Here is a 27,597-nt window from a genome sequence, read left to right as displayed (position 1 = left end):
AGGGGCGCATGTCTCCAGGGCAGCAGAGTTCAAAACAATGAGCAGAGCGGTCACTTGAGGCATTATGGGACAGCTCTGGAGGCCAATTACACTGCAGAAAGCAATCGTCTACACTGGCAATAGAGCCCTGGAGCCTCTGCGTAAATAACCTTACAACTCTCATCAAGGTGGGTTTTTTTGCAGCGCTGCAACTGAGGAGTTTCTGCGCACAAAGTGGCTTGGCAGTGTGTACACATCTGCAGTTTGAGCGCAAAAAGCTGCTTTACTGTGCAGAAACTTGCCAGTGTAGACAAGCCCTAAGTAGACAAAGGGAGGGAGGGGAAACAGTTGTGCTGTATGGATACACAGGAACACACCATTCCTGCCCCCAACAAGTTTCCAGTCTAAATCCCAGTCCATTAAGAATTGGATTGGGATCTCCAACTGATTTCATACTATCAGAACAGCTCTCCCAGCTTATCCCAGTTCCACATTGTCATAGAGGTGAAAGGATTCATGTCCCATTGCTAATCTCCTGCACCGATCAGCCCCCTCACTAAATTTCAAACAAAACAAAAGAGAAAAAAAAAACACTTTCTAACATGCTTTCACAATAACGTGAATTAATAGACATTATAACTGAGAGGCAGATGTTTGTAACTAAATAAACCATCACACAGCAGAGTGATGTTTTCTCTGAACAAATCACCTTACAACAAACCCTGCCAAGTATTTTCTAAACCCCATCTTTGAAAAGATTACTGTGAGTCCTTAAGTACAGCATATCAGCATGGAATCATTTGCCTCCAAACAGGAGAAAGTTTACATGCAGAAGCCTCATGCAGTCAGCCACAAGGAGTAAAGATACCAGAGGTGCAGTATTCAAAAGTCAGGTACTTATGGGGTGTGCAAAGAGATTGCTACCCCAGAGTTTTGGCAGCAGCTCTGCAGACTAAACAGATTTTTAGAAGTGAGACACATCTTTAAAAAAGGGAAGAAGGAGAATCCGGGAAACTACAGACCAGTCAGCCTTACCTTATTCCCTGGAAAAATCACGGAGCAGGTCCTCAAGGAATCCATTTTGAAGCACTTGGAGAAGAGGAAGGTGATCAGGAACAATCAACATGGATTCACCAAGGGCAAGTCATGACTGACCAACCTGATTGCCTTCTATGATGAGATAACTGGCTCCGTGGATATGGGGAAAGTGGTGGATGTGATATATCTTGACTTTAGCAAAGCTTTTGATATTGTCTCCCTCAGTATTCTTGCCAGCAAGTTAAAGAAGTATGGATTGTGTGAGTTGACTATAAGGTGGATAGAAAGCTGGCTATACCATCGGGCTCAATGGGTAGTGATCAACGGCTCGATGTCTAGTTGGCAGCTGGTATCAAGTGGAGTGCCCCAGGGGCCGGTCCTGGGGCCAGTTTTGTTCAACATCTTCATTAATGACCTGGCTGATGGGATAGATGGCACCCTCAGCAAGTTTGCGGATGACACTAAGTTGCAGGGAGAGGTAGATATGCTGGAGGGTAGGGATAGGGTCCAGAGTGACCTAGACAAATTGGAGGATTGGGCCAAAATAAATCTGATAAGGTTCAACAAGGAGGTTCAACTTACAATGGAAGAATCCCATGCACTGCTACAGGCTGGGGACCAACTGGCTAAGCGACAGTTCTGCAGAAAAGGACCTGGGGATTACAGTGGACGAGAAGCTGGATATGAGTCAGCAGTGTGCCCTTGTTGCCAAGAAAGCTAATGGCACATTGGGCTACATTAGTAGGAGCATTACCAGCAGATCAACGGAAGTAATTGTTTTCCTCTATTCGCCATTAGTGAGGCCACATCTGGAGTACTTTGTCCAGTTTTAGGCCCCCCACTACAGAAAGGATGTGGACAAATTGGAGAGAGTCTAGCAGAGGGCAACGAAAATGATTAGGGGGCTGGGGCACTTGACTTATGAGGAGAGGCTGAGGGAACTGAGTTTATTTAGTCTGCAGAAGAGAAATGTGAGGGGGGATTTGATAGCAGTCTTCAACTACCTGAAGGGGAATTCCAAAGAGGATGGAGTTAAGCTATTCTCAGTGGTGGCAGATGATAGAACAAGAAGCAATGGTCTCAAGTTGCAGTGGGGGAGGTCTAGGTTGAATATTAGGAAAAATGATTTCACTAGGAGGGTGGTGAAGCACTGGAATTGGTTACCTAGGGAGATGGTGGAAGCTCCATCCTTAGAGGTTTTTAAGGCCCAGCTTGACAAAGCCCTGGCTGGGTTGATTTAGTTGGTGATGGTCATGCTTTGAGCAGGGGGTTGGACTAGAAGATTTCCTGAGGTCTCTTCTATCTCTAATCTTCTATGATTCTATTATTCTTTATTCTTTTCTTTTTATTTTAAGTGCTTTTTCTCCTGTGCTTGTATGTGTGAAATTAGTGCTCATAGAAGGTACTTGATTGACAGCCTTGAAGAATAAAATCTTATATTTATTCACTGACTAGGTACAGCACAGGCAGGGGTAGTTCTAGCTTTTCTCACATTGCCCCAGCAATGTGCCACAACGCTGATATGGAAGGGCCATCTCTGGGAGTCAGTGTCCATTCAGTTATTGAATTCTACCTACCATTATGGGCTGGGATATTCAAAGAAGCTTAAGGAAATTAGGTCCCCATATTTCAATGAGGTTAGGGAGTCTAAGGACAGGTCTACATTATGGGGTCAAGTGACCTAAGATATGCAACTCCAGCTATGTGACTAAAGTAGCTGGAGTCGATGTAGATTAGATCGACTTATTGTGGTGTCTACACCACGGTAGGTTGATTGGAGAAACTCTCCCGTCAACTTACCTTATGCTTCTCATTCCAGTGGAGTACTGAAGTCAACGGGAGAGCAATAGGCGGTCGATTTAGCAGGTCTTCACTAGACCCACTAAATTAACCCCCGGTGGATCGATCACTGCAGCATCAATGCACAGTAAGCTTAGACAAGCTCTAACTCTCTTAGGATATGTCTACAGTGGAGGTGATGGTATAATTTCCAGCTTTGGTAGATATATTTGTGCTAGCTCAGATTGAGTTAGAGCACTAAAAATATCAGTGTACTCATGGCTGCATGGGCGGCAGGAGGAACTAGCCGCTGCGAGTATGTACCTAGGTTTCAGACAGGATTGTATTCAGGGTAGCTAGCCCATCCTGCCTCCCATGCACCTAAGGCAACACTGCTATTTTTAGCACACTAGCTTGATCTGAGCTAGTATGGGTATGTCTACCTGAACTGGAAATTACACTTCCAGCTCCAGCATAGATATACCCTTAGTTTCCTTTGAAAATCCCAGGCCCGCTGTTTATCTTTAGGGACCACCATATTGATCTCACCACTGTCTATCCACCTGCCTGTATTTCCAATCTACTTGTAATGTCCCATCATTGAGGTATCTAGGTGCTCAACCCAGTTGATGTTGCCACCAAAACAGTTAGCAACAGTTGTGGGGGTGGTTTTTCTGAGGTGGACTTTTGTTGGCTAAGAACTGGGCTGATGGCTGAACCTGAAGCCCTGCATTCATTTTAAGTACCATAGGCTCATCAGCAGCTATCATATGATAATTATTTTGGTCACTACTGACGGGATTTGTGTTCCTTTATGTCACAATTTCTGACAATAGTGCAATACTCTGGGTTTTCTCACTGTTTTCTTCAAGTCTCTTTCTTTTCCTGGGGCTTGAGCCTGAGGCTGAAAAGTATCTGTGATTAATTATGAGCAAAACTGCCAATGGCCGTGCTCTCGCAGGGATTTCTAAATGCCAATAGATTACGTATATTTAACTCAGTGGTGTAATGAGAAGTCAGCAGAGAGCAGACACAGCGTTGCTGCACCATCCTGACCCAACTCTCTATTTTATCAGTCATTCGTGGGCATTGCCTTTGCTTTGCTTAAAATGTAAAGAGAAAATAAACCTCCTTACTTTATTATTTTCCTCGTGTAAATTTTGGATTAATGTACAGCTTGGGTTTATCTATGAATAGCTGACCAACAGGTAAATAAAACTGGGGGGAAAGCCAAAAAATTCTTCCCCACAACCCTAGAGATTTGCAAATGAGTTGCAGAAAAGGGCAATGCACAAATGACCTAAAACATTGGTTTTCCTAAGGGATGATTGATGGCCCAATTAGACTGTGGTGCCTAGAACGAGTGCTCAGAAAACACCTACACATAAATACATAAAGGCACTTTATAGTCAAAAGAAAAGATACATAGAAGGAGGATGGATTTTTAGGGTTTATTAAATAATTATATATAATTATGTATTGTCCTTAATTATATAATCTCAAAGCGCTTCACAAATTACTGTTATTCATATTTTGTAATAAATGTATTAAGTGTTCCACAGATATGCAAAAAACTAGTTCATTCATTTATTCGTTACAATAAAAGACAGGTTCCTGGCTTTTTGCATTCTAAATTAAGGCAAGTTACAGAAAGATAATACCTATTCTTTTTAAAATATGTAAACTCTAATTACATAATCTGTCTTGAATATAGAGAAGTATTATTATAATATTACAGAAAGGTAAACTGAGGCACTGTCTGCCTAAGGTGCGGTTGGTTACCATAGTACCGGAGCACCTCATAATTGTAATGTATTTACCCTCACAACACTCATGTGAGGTAGAGAAGTACTAATATCACCACTTTACAGATGTGCAGCTCAGGCACAGAGACTAAATGACTTGCTCAAGGTCACCCAGGAACTCTGTGGGGGAGCAGGGAATTGAATCCATGTCTCCCAAATCTAAATGTAGTGGGCTGAACTCTGGACCATCCTATTTCTCATACTGATAGGTACTGAGAAATACCACTGAGAGGTTGCCCAAAGTTATGCAGTGAATCAGTAGCAGAGCTAGAAGCAGAACCAAGGACTTCTGACACTATGGCTATGTCTACAGCTGAAGCTGGGGATATGATTCCCTGTATGAGTAGACATACTCTCACTAACTCCCATCAAGCCAGTGCATTACAAATATTAGTGTAGCCACAGTAGCATGGGCAGTGTCAAGTGGAGGCACAGGATGGCCACCCCAAATATGTGCATAAAGGGTCCATCTGGGTTTGTACTCGGAATGGCTAGTCCCCATGCCACCACTGCTTCTACCAGTGGGAGTGGGTACCATTGCTACACACTATTTTTAGTGTGCTAGCTCAATATGAGCGAATGCAAGTATGTCTGCGCAAGCTGGGACTCACACCCCCAGCTCCAAGTTATAAATGTAGCACTAATTCACTTGCTCTACCCATTGCCCTTTAATCAAATAAGAGCCAGTTGAAGCAGGGCTGAATTTCCAGATATATTAGTTTGAGCTGCCTCTAAAGATCAGAAAAAAAAAATTGTCCACTCCAAAATTTGATTAACCTATAGAGGCACTGAGATTGTTCTTGTATAGTAATCCAGATGATATACTTTTTTATGTGTTCACCAGAAAAATTGCCCTTCAGTTGATGAACTAAATTATATTACATACTTTTGCAATGATGCCAAGATAGTGGGGAAAAGGCAATGGTCCTTCAAGACATTTAGAAGCAATAAAGCCCACACACGAAGACACTGATCTTAATATGGCCTTGAGTATGAAGAAATTCTGTTTATCATGACATTTTCAAAATCAGGATCAAAACAGATGTATTCTCTGTAATCACTCTAATGTTGGCAATTACATCTAGTTGCCTATGAATGCATCTTGCACAATTTGCAATTACTGAACAAACCAGGAGAACTATCCTGGGAGTTCCTATTGTGTGTGGGAAGCTCAGCAATTCTGCTTTCTACACACAGTAGCTGAGTTGTTAGCTCTCCTTTCCCTCCCCAACTCATTAAAAAAAAAAAGTCACTTTTTTTCCCTTTTCTTCTTCATCTCTTTTCTCCTGTCTTCTTTTCCACTTCATTTATTTTTATAACAAATCACAGGGATTTTTGATATTACAAAACAGACTGTATTTTCAGCAGAGATGGGCTTTAAGTCCAAGCATATAGACCTGTATTTAAATTTTCCTGAAGCCAACAGAGGCTCAAATCTCAGGATTAGATTTGACCCATTGGCCACTCCTAGGCACTAGTCAAGTTCAGAGCTTCCCATAGTTTGGGATGTTTGGTTCTGGCGGTCTGGTTCATGTCTATCTCTACTGTTTATTGCATGAATGTATATTGGAGAGTTTCACTCCCTCCTTTGTCTCTGTCTCATTTCCCCAGCTATCATTCCTCTCCTGCTCTTATAGAACCATTATAATGTAGGGGTAGAAGGGATATCAACAGGTCATCAAGTCCAGCTGCCCTCACAGAAGCAGAACCAAGTAAATCTAGGCCATTCCTGACAGGGTCCAACCTGTTTTTAAAAACCTCCAATGATGGTGATTACACAACCTGCCTTGGAAGCCTATTTCAGAGCTCAATTATCCTTATAATTAGAAAACTAATTCCTAATATTTAACCAAATCTCCTTTGCTGCAGATTAAGTGCATTACCTCTTGTCCTATCTTCAATGGACATGGAGAACAATTGATCACCATCCTCTTTATAACAGCTCTTAATATATTTGAAGACTGCTAATGAGTTCCCCCCCCCGCAAGTCTTCGTTTCTCAATATTAAATATGCCCAGATTTTTTAACCTTTCCTCATAGGGCAGTGTAGTGGATCCTCGCTCTCCGTGCAGAAGGAGGCCCCTCATTCAGGTTGCTTCCGGGCTTGCCACACCGTCTAGAGGTCGCAAGGCGTAGGCCGTCTCTCGGTTGGGCTTGTCTGGCCAAGGCACAAAGCCGCAGAAGGGTCTAGGGCAGGGGTAGGCAACCTATGGCACGTGTGCCGAAGGCGGCACGCGAGCTGATTTTCAGTGGCACTCACACTGCCCGGGTCCTGGTCACCAGTCCGGGGGGCTCTGCATTTTAATTTAATTTTAAATGAAACTTCTTAAACATTTTAAAAGCCTTATTTACTTTACATACAACAATAGTTTAGTTATATATTATATATTATAGACTTATAGAAAGAGACCTTCTAAAAACGTTAAAATGTATTACTGGCACGCAAAACCTTAAATTAGAGTGAATAAATGAAGACTCGGCACACCACTTCTGAAAGGTTGCCGACCCCTGGTCTAGGGCCTTTTTCTCCACCCCTAGGTGGAGCAAGGCCCCACAGATCCTCTAGTTCCCAGCCCCACAATAGTGCTGGGCACCAAACAGTCATGGTCAGGCTTTAGCCTGGGCTTGGGGAGGCAGGCTGAAGCTGCCAGCAATTAAACACAGCCTACCGGGGCTGGCTTTGGCCAGGGTGGGGCTCAGGCCGTTCACCAGGCAATCAGAGTTCATGGAGCTGGTGAGGGCCTGGGCTTGTGGAGGCTCATGCGACCCTCAACTAAACACAGTCTTGTGGCTGGCTTTAGCCTGGGCAGGGCTCAGGTCGCCAGCAATGCAACAGTCCACAGGTGGGCTGGGGCCTGGGCTTGAGGGGGCTCAGGCTGCGAGCAAACAAACAGTCTCATGGCTAGCTTTAGCCTGGGTGGGGCTCAGGCAGCCAGCAAAGCAACAGTCTATAAGGGAGCTGGTAAGGGCGGGAGCTTCCCCGCGAAGTGTAGGGCGTTGGTCACCCCAGGGTGGAGTGGCAGGGGGACGCGGGACAACCCTACTCTACCGTGTCCCAGCCCAGTGCCCTGGCAGAGGCAGGATTGGCTGCCCCTGCATTGACGGGGATCCCTCCGCAACTCGCTGACTGAGCCACCCTGGCTCTGCAACCAGCTGCTCCGGAGTTGCCCCTGGGCCACTTTCTGCCTCCCTGGGGTTTGGTACCTCTCGCTCCTCCGGATCCTCGGGATATGCTGCGGCCGGCAGTCCGGGCCACTCCTTGTCAGGGTCTCCCAATTCTGCGGCTAGGGGACAGTCGGGTGTTGGGTCCCCTCCCGGGTAGGCAGGAGCATCCTTCTCCTCCGCAGATTTCGTGCCGACTGAGCTGCAGGCCTTCCTCTTATACTTCTGGCTCTGCCATGGCACGTCCGGTGAGGGGGGTGGGGAAGGCTAGGCTCCACCCACCATGGGGTATGTAGTGGACCCTCGCTCTCCCGTGTGGAGGGAGGCCACTCGGCCTCACTACAGGCAGGTTTTCTAAATCTTTTATCATTTTTGTTGGTCTCCTCTGCAGTCTCTCTAATTTGTTCAAATCTTTCCTAAAGTGTGGTGTCCAAAATGGAACACTGTACTCCAGCCTCACAAATGTCTAGTAGAGAAAGACAATTAGCGCCCATTTCTTACATACAACACTCCAGCTAATATACCCCAGATTGATATTAGCCTTTCTCTTGACTGCATCATACTGTTCACTCATATTCAGTTTGTGATCCAGTATCACCCCCAGAACCTTTTCAACAGTACTACAACGTAGGCAGTTATTTCCCATTTTGTAGTGGTGTATTTGATATTTCCTTCCAAGTGAAGTACTTTTCACTAGACTTTATTGGAATTTATCTTGTTGAATTCAGACAAATTCTCAAGTTTGTCAAGATTACTTTGAATTCTAATCCTGCCATCCAAAGTGTTTGTAACCCTGCTCAGCTTAGTGCCATCCACAAATTTTATAAGTTTACTCTCCATTCCATTATCCAAGTCACTATTAAAAATACTGAATACTACCAGAATCAGGACTGTTTTCAGTGGGAACCCACTAGATACACCCTCCCAGTTTGACAGCGAACAATTGATAACTACTCTTTGTGTATGGTCTTTTAACCAGTTGTGCACCCACCTTAGAGAAATTTCATCTAAGCCTGCATTTCCCTAGGTTGCTTATGAGAATGTCATATGGGACTATGTAAAAAGCCTTACTAAAATCAAGATGTATCACAGCTACTGCTTCTCCCCTATCTACTAGGTCAATAACCCTAACAAAGAAGGCAATTAGGTTGGTTTGGAATGATTTGTTCCTGATAAATCCATGCTGGTTATTCCTTTTGACCTACTATACTCTAAGTGCTTACAAATTGATTGATACCAGGAAAGATACTGGAACAAATCATTAAACAAAGTTAGGCTGATGGGTCTATAATTCCCAGAGTAATCTTTGTTCATCTTTTTAAAGATAGGCATTATGTTTGCCCTTCTCCAGTCATCTGGGGCCTCCCCCAAGAGTTCTCAAAGATAAGTGCTACTGATTGCTTAAGCTAGTTCCTTAAGTTCCCTACGATGAATTTCATCAGGCCCTGCCAACTTGAATACATCTGACTTATCTGAATGTTCTTTAACCTGTTCTTTGCCTATTTTGGCTCATATTCCTTCCTCCTGGTTGTTAATATTAATTGTGTTGAGTATCTGGTCTCCATGAACCATTTTAGTGAAGATAGAAGCAAAATAGGCATTGAATACCTCACCCTTCTTGATGTCAACAGTTATTAGCTCTCCTCTGCTAAGTAGAGGATCTACACTTTCCTTCATTTTCTTTTGTTCCTAATGTATTTAAAGAACCTCTTCTTATTGCTTTTTATGTCCCCTGCTAGGTATAAGTCATTTTGTACCTTAGCCTTTCTGATTTTATCCCTGTATGCTTGTGCTATTCGTTTGTACTCCTCCTTAGAAATTTGTCCTGTTTCCACTTTTTGTAAGATACCTTTTTGATTTTCATGTCATTAAAGTGCTCCTGAGGGAGCCTCTTCCTATTCTTTGTCTATTCTACCTCTTTCTCTTCCTCCACTCTCTCATCTCCCTTTCATCTAGCAACCCACCCAAGCCATCCCCAGTTCTTTAGTTCCACATCTATAGCTCCCATCAGCTTTCACAGACTCCCCTTCCATCTAATCTATCTGGATGTCTATTTAAGTCTAATGCACTAATCACCTTGGTATGTAGGTTTGAAATATATAAAAAAGAGATTGGGTTTCTGCAGCACCCTGTAACTGTTACGCTGTTATCTATGAGCCAGGAGATGGAATTTCCCTTGGTGCCTCCTTCCATTGAGGACAGGCTTGTGCAGACTAATGTATCTGGCAATCTTTTCTAAGCGATGCAAGACGTAGATTCCTTCTTATCTCCTGTGAGGATTCCAAAGCCAGAAGCTCTTCACCGAAAATACTTCATCTCCCAGCATGGCAAGTTTTGTCCTGGGCACCACCAGCTTCATCATCAGCCCTGTTGAACTTCTTCTCAGGATAGTGTGGAAGGAGATGCCTTTAGACCAGAGGTCCCCAAAGTCTGGGGTGTGCCCCCCTAGGGGGGCATGGAGGAACGTCTGGGGGACGGCCTAGCCAGCCCCCACAGGGGCAGGGAGGGAGCACTACCCAGCCCCTCCCCACCCCCAGCTCTGTTCTGGTCACGCCCCCAGCTGTGTCCCCGGCTTCTGGTCCTGTGCCTGGCTCTGTCCCTAGCCTCGGCGTGGCTCCACTCCCAGCCCCGCACCAGCCCCCAGCCTCAGCCACTGGCCGCGGCTCCATTCTCAGCCTGGGGCCAAGGCAGGGGGCAAGCCTGGGAGTGGAGCCACACCTGGCTGTGAGCCTGGCTGCTGCCCTCCCCCCCCCATACCTCCTGCAGCCCAGCTGCGGCTCTAGCCTGCCCCTAGCCTTGGCCCCTGGTCGTGACCCTGATCCCGGTCCCAGACCCACGTTGGCCCCAGCCTTGGCTCCCTTACCCCATCCATGTCTCTCCTCCCCTGGAGCTGCGACTCCGCTCCCAACCCCAGCTCCAGGGGGTGCAGACAGGGGCAAAGGGGACGTAACCCTGAAAAGTTTGGTGGCCACTGCTTTAGACTGTCAAGCCCCAGTCCATTGAAGTCTTTGAAAGTGGGGACCATGACTTTGTAATAACCCTCCTCCCATCTCTCTTCTACCCCCACATCCCTCTTCACTCAGGATCTTACAAATGTCTCAAAAGCAGCATTGGCAGTGTTCAGCAGAAGTTTACTGCAACCATCTCCCTGCCCAACCTCTTTCCTCCAGCTTCTTTGTACACCTTTTCCCCTCAAACTGATGCTGGGGGGTCTCACATTTTCTCTCCTCTAATTCTCTACTAGTCTCCAGTCCTTTCAACTCCATCCCTTTCAATCTCCTAACCTCCCTAGGAGATGTTAGATGCTAACTTTCCCACCCACCCACAGCTGCAGCCCTCCCTCTGCCCTTCTTCCATGCAGGTTAGTTAGTCAGCAATTACAGCCAGTCTCCATTTAACTTTCTGCTCTGCCTCTGGTTTCCACTCTCCACATGTTCCTGTGCACCTAAAGGCAGTTTTGACTTTCATTCAGTAAATGCTAAATAAATTCGATTTGCATAACATACCCTTGAAAGTAATTTCAATTGGAACTGATTATGTGTTTACAGGGGGAAGGAGCAGGGGAAAAGTGAATTGCAATAACAAGCCTGTGTTTTATCAGAAGAAAAGCCACCTTTTAGCTTGTTTGACAAACCCACATCTTGGCATTTCAACACTATTCTGCATTTCTGAATAGACGTTTGAGCATAAATCGCTTTTATTATAGCGTGCAGTATGTTTGATAATAAACTTTTAAACACTATTTATTGTGCTACACATACAAAACTATTACTTTTTGGCTAACAGCAATAGCTCATTGAGTGACAAATAATGATTTCAATAAAGAACTATGGGGAACATTTGATACTCTAGGAAAACATAACAGTACTTACTGATTGATGCCTCCTCCCCCATCCTCTGTAACACATGATGAACACATTCTATCTTTTCTCTGGCAAGGGCTAATTATTTTTCCCCCTGCAGTTGTAAAACAAATTTCACTGCCTGATCAACAATTGTCGACACAATTCAGTCAGACATAGGAAGAATGAAAAAAAAATCCCCCAAATAATAGCCCCTTTATATCCTAATGCTGGAACATAACTAACATCCCTCAGGAACCCTTCTCGAGTCCCTGTCTACTGAAGGGTGTGGGCCTCACACAGCACACTCAGCTGCCCAAACTGGAAAAAAAATATTTCACACAGAACAGAAAGAAAATTATGGTGTTTTTCTGCCATGAAGGATAACAGAATTCATTCTCCAACCTAAGGGGTTCTTTGACGGAGTGTGTTCTAGTGCTTATAGCAGTCGGGGCTGGTAGAGCTCTCTCTGCTGGGTCACATCATCCCATCGGTTAGAGTGGTGGAGTGCAGTTTCATTACCAAAGCAAACTTCTGAGAGGGTCCCAAAGTTTCAAAGAAAGCATATTTTGTGCTTCTCCCATGCAGGGCCATGCCCCTCTTCCCTGCCCCCCTCCCCACACTTTATGTGTAATTGTCTTCTGAGAGAGGGGGCAATCTTTACTCTTCCCAAATATTTGTGGTGTGGGGGATTAGCCTGCTGAGCCCACTGGGACTGGAGCACTCACAGAAAAAAAATAGTAGGTGCTAAGCACCCACCAATCAGCTGTTTGGTGGTGTGTGGGCGGCACTGGGGGGAGGGGAGAGTGGGGCGGGAAGAGGCGGAGTGAGGGAGGGGCATTGGGGGAAGGGGCGGAGTTGGGATGGGGCCTCGGGGCAGAGCAGGGTGGAACACCCATCCAGAAAAATGAAAGTCAGCACCTCTGTCAGCAAGTAGGCCTGACCCACTCCACAGCAGGCTAGAACACACTCCTGCTCCTCCTGCTGCCAGCTTTTGACCTCACAGAACAAGTGCGATTTCCACTACACTGACAATTGCCAGTGTGGCTCACTTTTGTCTGTCTTCCCAGGTAAGGAGTGACGCCCATTTGTAGGTGTGTGAGGGAAGCCAACCCTGCTTTGTGGATGAAGATAATCACATGCCTTTAACCTCAAAGTTTGTCAGTCCAGAACCCTGCATGAGTTTGTCACTAAAAACAAAATAAAATGCATTATGGAAATACACACATATGCTAACTCTAGGCAAACTATTCTAGCAATGCCAGTGCAGTGTTGGTGCTAGAGGCATACATTACAATGTCTTGTTAGTTGCCTCTCTCGCAACTGGCTCAAGTGCTGCTGACCATGCATGCCCCCCTCAAGCAGTGATTCACAAAGCTACTCCTCCTCCCCCATTTCAGATCTCTTTATAAGACTCACATATTCTGAAGTGAGTGTATAATATTTAATATTAATTAGTACCGGGGCCCTGGGGTGCATGTGCAGCTTTTAGTTGAACTTCCCAGATGAGCACCTAGCTGGAGTAATAGTCTGATCTTATTGGTGTCCCTTGCCTTCCTTCACCCAATCCCCTGGATATGCTTTGCTAACCCACATGTGGCATCCTATCTAAGGGTATGTCTACACTACGAGAGTAGTTCGATTTTACTTAAATCGAATATGTGGCATCGATATTGCAAAGTCGAACGTGTGTGTCCACACTAAGGACAGTAATTCGACTTTGTGAGTCCACACTAACGGGGAAAGCGTCGACATTGGAAGCGGTGCACTGTGGGCAGCTATCCCACAGTTCCCGCAGTCCCCGCTGCCCATTGGAATTCTGGGTCGAGCCGCCAATGCCTTCTGGGTAAAAAAATGTGTTGAGGGTGCTTTTGGGTAACTGTCATCATCCGTCCGTCACTCCCGCCCTCCCTCCCTGAAAGCGCCGGCGGGAAATCAGTTCGCGCACTTTTCTGGTCAGTGACAGTGCGGACGCCACAGCACTGCGAGCATGGAGCCCGCTGCGACCATCGCTGCAGTTGTGGCCGTTGTCAACGCCTCGCAGCTTATCATCCACCTTTCCCAGAGGCAGATGCAGATAAATCAGGCAAGGAGGCTATGGCACCGCGGTGAGGGCCTGAAGTCTGAGAGTAGCACAGACCTGTCAGAAAGCACGGGACCCAGCGCCGAGGACATCACGGTGGCAATGGGTCATGTGGATGTTGTGGAATGGCGATTCTGGGCCCGGGAAACAAGCACGGACTGGTGGGACCGCATAGTGCTGCAGGTCTGGGATGAATCCCAGTGGCTGCGAAACTTTCGCATGCGGAAGGGGACTTTCCTTGAACTTTGTGAGTTGCTGTCCCCTGCCCTGAAGCGCAATGACACCCGGATGCGAGCAGCCCTGACTGTCCAGAAGCGAGTGGCCATAGCCCTCTGGAAGCTTGCAACGCCAGACAGCTACCGGTCAGTCGCGAACCACTTTGGCGTGGGCAAATCTACCGTGGGGGTTGTTGTGATGCAAGTAGCCAAAGCAATCATTGAGCTACTGCTCTCAAAGGTAGTGACCCTGGGAAACGTGCAGGCCATCATAGATGGCTTCGCCGCGATGGGATTCCCAAACTGCGGTGGGGCTATAGATGGAACTCACATCCCTATCCTGGGACCGGACCACCAGGCCAGCCAGTACATCAACCGAAAGGGCTACTTTTCAATGGTACTGCAAGCACTGGTGGACCATAGGGGACGTTTTACAAACATCAACGTCGGATGGCCGGGCAAGGTTCATGACGCTCGTGTTTTCAGGAACTCAGGTCTGTTTAGACCGGCTGCAGGAAGGTATTTACTTCCCGGACCACAAAATAACTCTTGGGGATGTGGAGATGCCTATAGTCATCCTCGGGGACCCAGCCTACCCGCTAATGCCCTGGCTCATGGAGCCCTATACTGGCGCCCTGGACACTGAAAAAGAACTCTTCAACTACCGGCTGAGCAGGTGCAGAATGGTGGTGGAGTGTGCTTTTGGCCGTCTCAAGGGGAGATGGAGAACCTTACTGACTCGCTGTGATCTCAGCAAAACCAATATCCCCATTGTTATTGCAGCTTGCTGTGTGCTCCACAATCTCTGTGAGAGCAAGGGGGAGACCTTTATGGCGGGGTGGGAGATTGAGGCAAATAGCCTGGCTTCTGATTACGCCCAGCCAGACAGCCAGGCGATTAGAAGAGCCCAGCGGGACGCGCTGTGCATCCGGGAGGCTTTGAAAGCTAGGTTCCTGAGTGAGCAGGGTAACCAGTGACTTTTCAGTTTGTGTACAGAGAAGCTGAACCTGCCCCCATTTCTTTACCCACTAAATGTTCAGTATCCTCTCCAGTAACATACCCCGTTCCCCCCCTTCCAACACACGTTTAAAAATAAAATCACTTGAATTTTGTTAATGAACACCGTTTTCTTTATTACTGTTTTCGTGGGAAAGTGTTGAACCTGGGACGCAGACTGTGGTGGGGAGCGGGTGTAGTGTAGTGATGCAAATGACGCTTCCAAACTCCAGGAATGACAGGCTCCGCAGTGGTGGACTGGTGGTTTCAACGGACCCTGCCACCCCTCCTGTTCGGGACTCTGTGTGTGGGGGGGTTATGTGACTTTGTGGCAGGGGGAGGATGGTTAGAGATCCCCTGCTGCGTGGCTCTGTGATCCAGGATAAGGACCGCTGCATAAGATCTGTAACTGCCCTCCCCCGCCACAAAGTCACAGAGCACCCCCAACCGCCCACAGAACACTAAAACCACCTCCCAGACTGACCAGGGTAACTAGTGACTGCAATGTGTGTGTGCCCTGCTGCTGAACCTGCCCCCGCCTCTGTACCCTGGTAAAGGTGACTGTCCTGTCCAATTACCAACCCCCTTCCCCCCCTTCAGACAGACTCTCCTCTAAAAGAACATGATGGAAACAGTAATTAACAGAAACGTATTTTTTATTAGCAACTACACATGAAACTGGGGGGTGAAACTTGGACGGGGGCTTGTGTGAGGCGGGAAGGAAAGGACTTGTCAAATTTTGGGGAATGAGAGCCTTCTAGTACTAGAGCACTCTGCAGGGGTGGAGTGAGAGTTTTCACGGACTCTGCCGCTCCTCCTTCTTTGGACTTTGGGTGAGGGGGGTATGGGACTTGGTGGCGGGGGAGGGCGGTTACAGATAGACTGCAGTGGGGCTCTGTCCTCCTGCCTCCGGTCCTGAAGAACATCCACAAGGCGCCGGAGCGTGTCCGTTTGCTCCCTCATTAGTCCAAGCAGCGTTTGAGTCGCCTGCTGGTCTTCCTGCCGCCACCTCTCCTCCCGTTCCATGTGTGAACGGTGCATTTGGGACAAGTTCTCCCTCCACTGGGTCTGCTGTGCTGCCTGGGCTCGGGAGCAGCCCATAAGTTCCGAGAACATGTCCTCCCGTGTCCTCTTCTTCCTACGCCTAATCTGCGCTAGCCTCTGGGAGTGTGATGCCAGGCTAGGTTGTGAGACAGTCACAGCTGTGGCTGTGGGAATGGGAAAAAGGGAGTGAATTCCTCAGAAAGATAAATGTAGTTGTGAACAAAGAACATAGTCTTTCTCTGTGAACAAGACCATGCACAGCACCTATCACATGCGCACTCAGGACAAGGTCGAATTTTCGGCCTTCGCATTCAGTGCCTGGGGTCTTGCACTGCAGATCTGAGAAGCGGGGCAGGACACCGGAATTTGTGTAGCAGGCAGACATGGTAAGCCGTAGACTTGTGGCTGCTTAAAACTTTAATAGTAGCACTGGCCTCCTTTCACATTGAAAGCAATGCCAGTCCCTGCTGCCAGCAATCCGGCAAGCATGAACTCTGCCCCTGTCCCACCCTCTCGCGGCTGTCCCAGGGAAAGATCCCTGTATGCTGCCCCTCTCCCGCCTCCACCGCATGGCTGTAAACTGGCGGTTACAGTTCTGTAAAGGAACGGGCAAGCAGTCCCAATACTAACATTCCCCTACCTAATTCAAAGCAGGTCACCATGAGCAACATCACCCTGATGAGGATCTCAGACACTGATAAAGAAAGACTGCTTCGGGAAAGCCTGCAAAGACCAGGGCCGTATGCCGCCATGCTCTGCAGGGCAATGATCTCGGAGTACTTGCTTGTCTCCTGGCGCGGAAATGTCTGCTACTACGGAGGACCCAATAAGGCCGCTCTCCCCAGGAATCTGATGCAAAGGCTTTCCAATTACCTCCAGGAGAGCTTCGTGGAGATGTCTATTGAGGATTTCAGCTCTATCCCCGGACATATAGACCGCATTTTACTGTAGCTGCACTGGCAGGGACTAAACAGTAGAGCAGCTTGGGCAGAACAATCATGTTAAACTGGACATTGTTAGATTTTTTTTGAATAGTTGCACTGCCCAGGACTGAAACGTTAAGCGCCTAGGGCAAACTAATCATGAGAAACCCATTGTTGTTACTGTTAGTATTCCTGTTCTGTTAAAAATAAATGTTTAGATGTTCAAAACACTTACTGGCTGATCCTTCCCCTGATTCTGTGTCCGGGTTAACGGCTGGGGACGGTTGGTAGGGGATCTCTGTAAGGGTGATGAAGAGATCCTGGCTGTCGGGGAAATCAGCGTTGCAAGCGCTGTCGACTGCCTCATCCTCCTCATCTCCTTCCTCATCTTCCCCATCCGCTAACATGTCCAAGGAACCGGCCGTTGACAATATCCCATCCTCAGAGTCCACGGTCAGTGGTGGGGTAGTGGTGGCGACCGCACCTAGGATGGAATGCAGTGCCTCGTAGAAACGGGATGTCTGGGGCTGGGATCCGGAGCGTCCGTTTGCCTGTTTGGTCTTCTGGTAGCCTTGTCTCAGCTCCTTGATTTTCACGCGGCACTGCGTTGCATCCCGGCTGTATCCTCTCTCTGCCATGGCTTTAGAGATCTTCTCGTAGATCTTTGCATTCCGTCTTTTGGAGCGCAGCTCGGAAAGCACGGATTCATCGCCCCACACAGCGATCAGATCCAAGACTTCCCGATCAGTCCATGCTGGGGCCCTCTTTCTATTCTGAGATTGCACGGCCATCTCTGCTGGAGAGCTCTGCATCATTGCCAGTGCTGCTGAGCTCGCCATGATGTCCAAACAGGAAATGAGATTCAAACTGCCCAGACAAGAAAAGGAATTCAAATTTTCCTGGGGCTTTTCCTGTGTGGCTGGTCAGAGCATCCGAGCTCGGACTGCTCTCCAGAGCGTCAACAGAGTGGTGCACTGTGGGATAGCTCCCGGAGCTATTAGCGTCGATTTCCATCCACACCTAGCCTAATTCGACATGGCCATGTCGAATTTAGCGCTACTCCCCTCGTTGGGGAGGAGTACAGAAATCGAATTTAAGAGACCTCTATGTCGAACTAAATAGCTTCGTGGTGTGGACGGGTGCAGGGTTAATTCGATGTAACGGCGCTAAATTCGACATAAACTCCTAGTGTAGACCAGGCCTAATAATCATACATTTTGAGGACAGCAGGATCCACTACAATCATCTAGTCTCAGCTATGGCATAACACAGCAGAATTTTCCCAATGATTAGACTGGTATTATAGAAGTTACTTATTTTAATAGAAGATTTTAAGCTGTTTGGGCAGAGATTGTCTTTCTATTGGTAAAAAGCACTGAACACACTTTTGGGTGCTGCAAAAATATTGTATAAATAAGTGATCATTATCAATCATTAATAGTAATGGTTACAGCATACCAATTAAAACTACTGATCCATGTGTGAAATTACAAAGCACTCAAAGTAGCATAATCAATGGCTGTAGATAATTATTACTATGCTCACCAGGAGCTCTTATTTGAATAAGAGAAGCTCACAGCTATTTGAAAAACAAACAAACAGACAGTAGATAAGGCTTTCCACTGTGATTTTAATGATCCTTAAGCCTATTCCACAATTTAACCCTGTATGCACATTTTTCTATGGTCAGAAGAGACGCGAATTAGGTGAATCTGTTTCATTCTAGTCCATTGTGGAAATATATTCATATGTCAGACAAAATCATAATGCAATTGGCATTCTCTGCTCAAGTTATGAGTAGGTCTAGAGCAAGAGGAAGCATTACAGGCTCATTGACAGAGCTGTGTGGGTCCAGAATGTGAACAGCAGGGAGAATGTTGGTCAGGAATGAGATGCACTACAAAAGCTGTTTCAGTTCAGATATGAAGGTACTGGAATTTGTCTCATATTTCTGAGACTTGAAATAATAAAACAAAACTCAGTACTGTAAAGTAAAGAGCTAATGGTTGTACTGAATACATGTCATCTACCTGGAGTTCTAAATAAAGCATGAATTCATTAACTGTGTTCCATCACTAGGTTAGGAACCAGAGAGGAAACAGAGGAAGACTTGAATTATTTTTTTACTTATTCAATTAATTCATGAAGCTGGTCAAAAATGTATTATTACTTGTCACAACCTATGCTGTGTCCTGTGTAAAATCTGGAATGGATTTGTAAGGTTCTCTCTAACTGGTTGAGCCAAACATTTGGTCCAGAATATGAAGAGAATCTTTTCAGGACATTACACAGGGAGTGGGCAGATCAGGTTTTGGGTGCATTGGAAGAGCAATGCATAGACTCGTGACAAAAGAAGGAGGATATTTTAGGTCAAGGACAAAGTGTATTGACCAGAATGTATGGTGGAGACTTATGTGATGACTGCCAGAAAAACCCAATCTATTAGTCATTCAGAGAAAATGACAGAATAATGGAAAGTAGAGATAGAAAAGACCTATAACTAACAACTTTCACAAACATATAACTATAAAATAAATCCAAGCCAATCTGAGTAGGCAGGAAGATTTAAAGCAATTTGAAAAAAAATCAGCTTTATACAGAAATGATGTTTTAACCTGAAACTATTGTGTGGGAAGGCCACTCCTAAATGGTAAATATTGTGCACATATTGTATATTCATTGAATGCAGGTTCGATATTGGAATGAGATAGGTAGACATCTTTTGCAGCTAGGTACCAAGTGATCCTTGAGTGAAACCTTAGTTATTTAAAGCAGCTCAGTCAATGTACTGCAGATAATTATTGCTGCATGCTCTCAGAGCTCTTATCTGAACAAAAAAAGACTCATGGATAGGCTAAAAGTATACAAACAAATATGTCAACAGATCAGCCCACTTTACATTGAAACAAATTGTACACGTTGCTTAAATGTTTCCTGAGCCTTTTGAACAAGTTCAGCCTAGAGAATTACAAGGCACAATGAAAACAAAAATAGAAATACCATTATCAACTGAGCCACAGCAGCATGAATTCCAGTATATGTGCATTACCAGACCTGCAATACATGCACCCCCATGGGTAGTGTAGTGAGCTTCCTCATCCTGAGTTTATATTGTGGGGTCTAAGAAAAAAAATATTTCATGAGCTGGTTTGTAAACCTAGTGAGCTAGCTGGGAATATTTTCCATTAACACATACAGTAGTTATGGAAAGTTTTAAAAGGGGTTTCCAGTAGGGATGAGAGAACCTGCTTAGGTAAAATAAGAATTAACTTTCATCTTCACCCTGAATTTAAACCAGACTGAACCAAAACACTCCCTGTTGTTCAGAAAAGATCAATCATTTTTCCCCACATACTTCCACACTTTATGGAAAGTACTGTGAGGTGGGCCCTTTTCACCCGTGATCTATTTCACTTCCATATCCCCATAACCCTCTCCCAGTTCACTTCCTCTCTGAGACCCTCAGATGGTTCTGGCAACTTCCACCAGCTGCTTGTGCTACTCTGCAACCTCTGGATGGCCCTCTTACATAAACAGGAAAGACAGGAGAAGGAGCCAAGGCAGAACTTTCCAATTGTGAACAATGAGGGACTGTGATTTCTGGTGCATCAAATGAATCAATAGAAGGGGAGCTGAGGTTGGAGTTCTGGGTAGTAGATCAGGTATACGTGTGTGGTGAAGGTCCCCATGAAATTTCATAGCTCACCTAGGCCTCAAGTGGCCATTACTTCCTGGATTTGTCTGGGATTTGGAGGGTAAGTCCCAAATTATCATGAGGGATGTTGTTCTTGGTTATATTTACACGTCAGCCAGGAAGCACTGGATATGTTTTAAGAAAGTCTGTTCTCTAGAGATTTCCAATCTGATTTAGCAGGCAAAGAATTCTAGATGAGTTTCAAGTAAAAATCTAAAAGTCTGGTCTTATACTCTCATCTTTTTGAGATTCTTGTTTCTTAGTCAGTTAAACATTATGAAAAGGACTGTGGAGTTTTTATTGTTTGTGAAGATTCCAGCTAATTTATTTGGATAGTTTGGAAGGAGACAGACAGACAGACTGAAAGAAACCCACTCTTATATACAAGAGTAAAATGATGGCAGCGGCAGAAAAGATTCAGCTGTTCCATGCAGTGGTAAGAAAAGGCTTGACAGCTGCTGACTAATTACAGCACCTAAAACCGTCACCAAGCCCTAGTAAAGATCAGCATTTGCTATTGTCTTCCGGGCATTACAAAGTAAACAAGGTGATTGAATCCCTTGGAGGGAGGGAGTTTATGTGTAATAATTCAGACATGTCTCTGGGTTTGTTTGAGATACTTATTGCTATTGTAAAATGAAGAATGACATCACAAATTTGCTATATTCCCCAAAGAGAGATCCTTAACCAACACATTGACACACAGTTCACAGTTCTTTATCTTTCTCTGACTACACCTTTAACTCTTTTCTCTATGGAAAACTTTAATCATGCCAGTCTGGCCATTTGAGCCAGCCCTGTGCCCATCCCTTCCAAATTCCTAAGTGAAACCATACCCTGAGTCTGAAATATTCCCAGCACTTGTCCAGAATACTTAAAATTATGCAGGAAAAGGCCTTCATTGATCAAACCTGATGAATTTATGACTGCAAATGTTTGCAATGAGCTTCATTTAAAACTTGGATTAAGCAGCTGCTGCATTTGGCTCCAAACTTCCTATCCTAGGAGAGTGAGATCAGTGTGTGTGTGTGTGTGTGTGTGTGTGTGTGAAGCTACAAAGGGCTGGCTACAAAGGGCTGAGAACTCTGCGTCAAATATATTTCAAAGAAAAAGAGTTAGAATTCACAATCACCATTTGTTGGTAATAAATATAATTTGCTTTCTCACCAGGAAGAAAGCGGGCAAGATGCAGTGCTGAGACCAAGTCTTCACGTCCAAGTTCATGTGAGGTTTGGATCACAGAAAATATTAGAACAGTTGTCTTTCTAAGTGTTTGATACACACAGCATCCGAGATAATTCCTCCAGGGCAGCACACATGATTTATATTATACCGTAGTGTTAAATCATTTCTAGATAGGATTAAACAAAGCAAGAGCTGGAACAAGAGAAGTGAAATGAATTTCAGAGGCCTGATGGAATAAGCAAAGCTGAACCATCACAGATTTGAATTAAACCCAATTCACTGAGTTTTGGAAAAGTTTGGCTAATTTATTTAAAGAAAATTGTGACCTTCTGCCCTTTTTGGTTTTAGCTGGGAGCAGAAGAAGCTTACAGACCTGGACCACCTTTGGTATTAGCAATTCAGAGATCTGTGCTTTTCAGTCTGATTGATCCTGAAGCTCAGAGAAGGATGTGATAAAGTCCAAAATCTCAAAGATAAATACAGCCGGAACAACTGAGTCTGATTTAGTTTTGACAGGGTACCACATATTTTCCCTAGCTTTATTCCAAACTCGACCTGGCTTGATTTAAAAATTCATGAAACTCAGTGAATCGCTTGATGAACCTGGGCTGATTTTTGATTTTGTAATGAAACACAAAACAGGGAAAATGTATGTGGTTTCTGAATTTGTAAAGTAATGTCTGCACTGTGCTAATAGTGAAATGCCACTAGAAAGGCACTTCTCGTTGTATTTTTGACCCAACTTTTGCCAATGGGATTTATGACTGGATGCTTGTGTCAGGTAATGTTGTAACTTTTCAAATTCCAAACTTCAAGGTCAAGCTATGATTCCGTTTGGGCCAGTTTGGGATGGTTTAATGTTATGTAAGCTCAGCTCAGTGTTGGACAACTCCGGCAAAATCACGACTCTCCTGCACAAATGGAAAAAGTTGGGGAAATTCAGTGCCAGAGTCAGTGACACACTTTAGAATTTGGGAATGTATCTATAATTGGCAGGTACTCGAATCTGAAGACCACTGCATTTTGGAGGAAATTGAGCTAATATTTGTTTCAGTCTGTACCACTTGGGCCCACATGTATTTAGAGAGCTGTATTATTGTTTGTATTTGTTTAAAAAAGTGTGTATTTCTATAGGAGAATGGTACTCTATGATATTGTGAGAGAAAGACATATTGTTCACAAAGAAGGGGCAGATCATGAATGTGCAGAAATGCTATAGACCCAATCCTTGGTTCCAAGAGGGCCCATTCTGTGCTGTAGTGGTTTGAGTATATGTATGATGATAAAGTTTCTTGGTCATGGAGGTCAGGGGTCTGTTGCGTTTTCTTGCATCATAGAGGTCACGGAGTTGATTTTTTATCACTGTTTTAGAAAGCCTACAGCTGCCAGTATATTTCACAAGGGATTTTCTTAAATATAATGCAACATGAGCTAATATTTCATTTTAACTGCAGTGCTGGGAAACATAAATGAAGATGTAGGCTAGAAATATAGATAGAAGGGTGTTTTGATTCTGAACGTAGTTTATTACAGGAAAAAATGTCTTACCTGAAACTGTTTCCGTATGTTTCCTGGTCTTCAGCTTTCACTGCATGAGGCACAGTGGAATGACGATTGATGCCCTTGTAAGTAAATGATGAATGGAATCTACCCCCCTGCCACACAGGATCAAATCTGAGATATTTCATTTTGCTTTGACCATAGCTTCTTACAAGTGTGTAACGTGTCCAGTGTATCCTCTCACCGGCTGTTGCATACAATATGTAGGCTAGGATGAGCTTTGAACATTCTGGGAAGACTAGATTACAATTTGTGGTATTAGTGGTAGATTTTTGGAGGCTTTCATTCTTAACTTTTCAATCTGCTAATTTGTTTATAGACTTTTGGGGAGAAGGGATTTTTTTGGGGATGGAGGGGAGAATGGAAATAGTATTTAATTTGAGATTCTGAAGGTTCAGAGTTTGGCTCAGATCAGCATGTGTTAACAATAAAATAACCCGGATGTGCAGAGTACATGTGTTACACAAAGAGAAAAAAAATGCCAACTAAACATGACCACATATGTCTGATAAATGGTTTTTTAACTATTTCATTTTCAAAATTCCTTTGAAGTGTGTCCCTAGAGCACTGAGGTCAAAGCAACTGCTAGATTTTTCAGAAGAAATATCCTCTCTGGTGCTATTTTAAATGTATTGTGTTTGGAACTAATTAGAACTGCACAACCCCTAGTACTGTAATTTAAAAATGATTTTTTTTTCTCAAACATGTTTCAGCTGGATCAGCCACTTTGAAGCTATTTCTTTTGTTTAAAAGGATGTTGCCAAGTTATAGTTTGTTGTGGTTGTTTAACATTTTCATTTTTTTTAATCTTTTATTTGTAAAATCCAGTTACAGGTTTGAAACATTTTTCTTCCCTTTTCCAATATAATTCTTTTCCATTTGGCAAGCAGTAACATTTTTCCTCCCTAGCTTTGAAGGCATCTGTGATGGGATAGATAAACCCTACACTGGAGAGATAGGGTTGCAGGAACAACTCAGGGCCCAGAAAGTCCCACCCCAGCAGGCCTGCTGGGCATGCTCCAGTTGGAGGAGGGGCATAAGAGGAAGTCTGTTCAGCACAACAGGGTGACAGGTGGACAAAGACAGACCTGCACCTCTTGCTACTGAGGGGTTATGCCAGGAGAGTAATCCCAAGAGAACTGCTGCACAAAGCTGGGACTCCCAGCCTATAGAGTCCCATAGGCTGTGTTGCAAGGGACAACCACAAGTTATCACATGCCCAAAAGAGGGACAGAATGGTAAGAAGAAACCCAGGGGAGAATGTTAACTGGTCTTCAGGTATTGGACACTTTTCCTACAGCACTCAAGAGAACCTCTGGTCAGGACCTGGTGGCATGGGGGAAGTCTGGATTCCCCTACTCCCTACCACTAGGTGGTGCTGCTGCCACAGACTCTTTCTGCTTGGTGGGGCTGCTGCCATGGACGCTGACCAGTAGGCCGGAGGCCCTGTCCCCACTATAGCATTTAACTATATGACAACTGGTTTATTGTAACAGCAACAACAATTCCAATTTCTATAGCATCTTATCAAATCATTATTAGTTTATCAGACTCATCGGCTGGTTAGTATTATTAATTATTAGCATTGTAGTAGTGACGAGAATCCCCAGTCATAAACCAGGATGCCATTGTGCTAGGTGCTGTACACACAGACAAAAAAAGATCATCCCTGCCTCAAAGAGGTTACAATCTGAGGCCTTGTCTACCCTTAAAAGTTTTGCTGTTTTAACTATACTGGCATAGCTTAAAGTGTCAAAAAATCTTAGTGCAGATGCACTTATTCCGATATAAAGGTGCGTATTCCATTCAGCAAAGCAAAATAAGGTATTCCAGTATAAAGCACTTTATAAGGGTATAACTGTGCCAATGTTAGGGTTCTACCAACATTTACTATCTCAGTAAAAGAAATTTCTCTTCTTACTAAAATAGCTATGCTGGTAAAACTTTGTAAGTATAAATCAGGTGTGAATAAAGCTAAGCTGATGCCAATGACAACTCTGGAAATAATGTTGTTTGGTCACAGGGAAGCTAGCAAGGAAAAAAAAGTACCTTGCCTGTGTACACTTTAGATGATTAAAACTAAAAGAATAATGATACTGTTTTTGATGCTGAATGATTTACCTCTTTATTATGAAATCTCTGAAAGAACTGGTGAAAGGTCTGTGAGTAGTATAGATGCTTATACTCTCCAGGATAATGTCTACTTATTTCATGGGGTAGATAATGCTAGGATGTTCAGGGTTTTTATTTTATTTTTCCTTCTGTCTCAAGATATTTTGGGGGACCATTTTTCCTTCAGCAAAAGTGAAGTAAAGCATCCTCTTTGTTTTATTTCTTACTGCAAATTGGATATAATATCACTATGAAATGATATATATTCTAAAGATATGTATTGCTTTTCAAAACACTTGCAATTATTCATAGGCGCTGACTCCGTGGGTCCTCTGGGGCTGATCTGATAGCAATAGTTTTAATGTAGAGTGGGTGACATTTATGGATTACAATTCTGATAGTGTGTGTCTGTGGAAACTGACTGCTAAACTAAATATATTATTAATTATTATTAATTACTATTATTATTATAGATACACACAACGCATTCTCTAATTTTACCGCTCTTTGTTTCCTCACCATTTCATGTCAAAATGTCCCCAACATGGAAATAGATCAATTTTCAGGTACATCCCATCACTCTTCTATCTTAAAGTAAATATATTAACGTACATCAGTGTTCTATGGAATGAACAGAAGACAAAAACAATGCACAGCATGGATTGTGTGAGTAATCTTCCCTCTAGTGCAATCGGGACTCTCTGTGTGCAGATCTCTCCCTTTCCATTAGGAAGAAATACTCAACCACTTTGGTGGAACTGTCTTTCCTACTCCCCTTTCTGTGGAGAGTCTTCCACAGATTCAGGGATCCACTCATGGAAAAGTGGCAAACTGGGGTCAGGGATGGGATATGGGTATCTTATGTGCTTCGTTCCCAATGACAAACAATCTGAAGGCAGGTTAATGAAGCCTGGCGCTACATCACATTTCCCATGTCCCTCTGACTGCCCATTGGGGGATTTCCAGGACAGCAATAGGTAGAGTGGAGCCATTTGGCCTGTCCTGAGACCTACAGCTGCTCCAAGTGAATGTCCATCTGCCTCCATTGAAAATGTATGAGGTTAGGAGGAACTCTGTGTTTCTTCCAAGCGAGGGGTAAATCCACCACCTCAGTGGAAGAATATGTAGAGGTGTTATCTCCCCCAGAGTATGCCACCTACTACTGGTGTGAATCCATTATGTACTTATTGTACATAAGCTGATGAAAAATGAATGCCTGACTGCTATGGAGACTGATATCCTCTGTCTTAACAGCAGGTACAGTATGGGCAGAGGCAGTGTATGTTTTCCACCCTGTCACTGTGGCTCACCTAGAAGGAACTATCTGTGAAGGGAGATATTGTAAGAACCTTAAGAAATTTTCAGAACCCTGCTAGCAGCATATTCTATGCATGCACTTTACATATTATATTAAGAAAAGCAAGTTCATCCAAATAATGAAACATTTTTTTTTAGAAATGAAAGGAAACTAAGTGGGATTATTGAAAATTTAAATACCATGAGAAGCATTAAATGGTGCCTTGTTACAGCCTGAGGGGACCTAGTTTTGACAGATAAAGAGGGACTGATCACAAAACTAAACACTAATGGTAACTTAAATACAATTTCAGAATGGTAGCCGTGTTAGTCTGTATCAGCAAAAAGAACGAGGAGTACTTGTGGCACCTTAGAGACTAACACATTTATTTAAGCATAAGCTTTCGTGGGCTAAAACCCTTTCGTGGGCTAAAACATGCATCCAATGAAGGGGGTTTTAGCCCATGAAAGCTTATGCTTAAATAAATTTGTTAGTCTCTAAGGTGCCACAAGTACTCCTCGTTCTTTTTGTTAAATACAATTAATCATGACTTGGTCACATTTATAATTGCAAACAAAATAAAGCCCAGATCAGTGATATATATATATTCTAAAAGGGCCAATTTCACAAAGCTGAAAACAAGTATGAGTCAAATGAGTTGTGAGGAAGAATTTAATCAGAAAAATGTGAATGATAATTGGGAGTTGTTTTAAAACACTTGACTAGATGCCCCAAAAGTCACAATCAAGGAAGAAGGCCAAATTGGTTTTAAAAATATCTAGTTTAGAGGTGAAGTGAAGACAAATTAAAGAAAGGGGAAATTTGTAGTAATTAATATAAATCAGAAGATAACAATTGTAGAAAAATGATAAGGGAAGCAAAG

This window comes from Terrapene carolina, unplaced genomic scaffold, assembly GCF_002925995.2.
Source record: "Terrapene carolina triunguis isolate 2854851 unplaced genomic scaffold, T_m_triunguis-2.0 Scaffold96, whole genome shotgun sequence".
Classification (NCBI taxonomy): domain Eukaryota; kingdom Metazoa; phylum Chordata; order Testudines; family Emydidae; genus Terrapene; species Terrapene triunguis.
The sequence above is the reverse complement of the archived record's forward strand: the minus strand, read 5'-3'. Positions refer to the sequence as shown.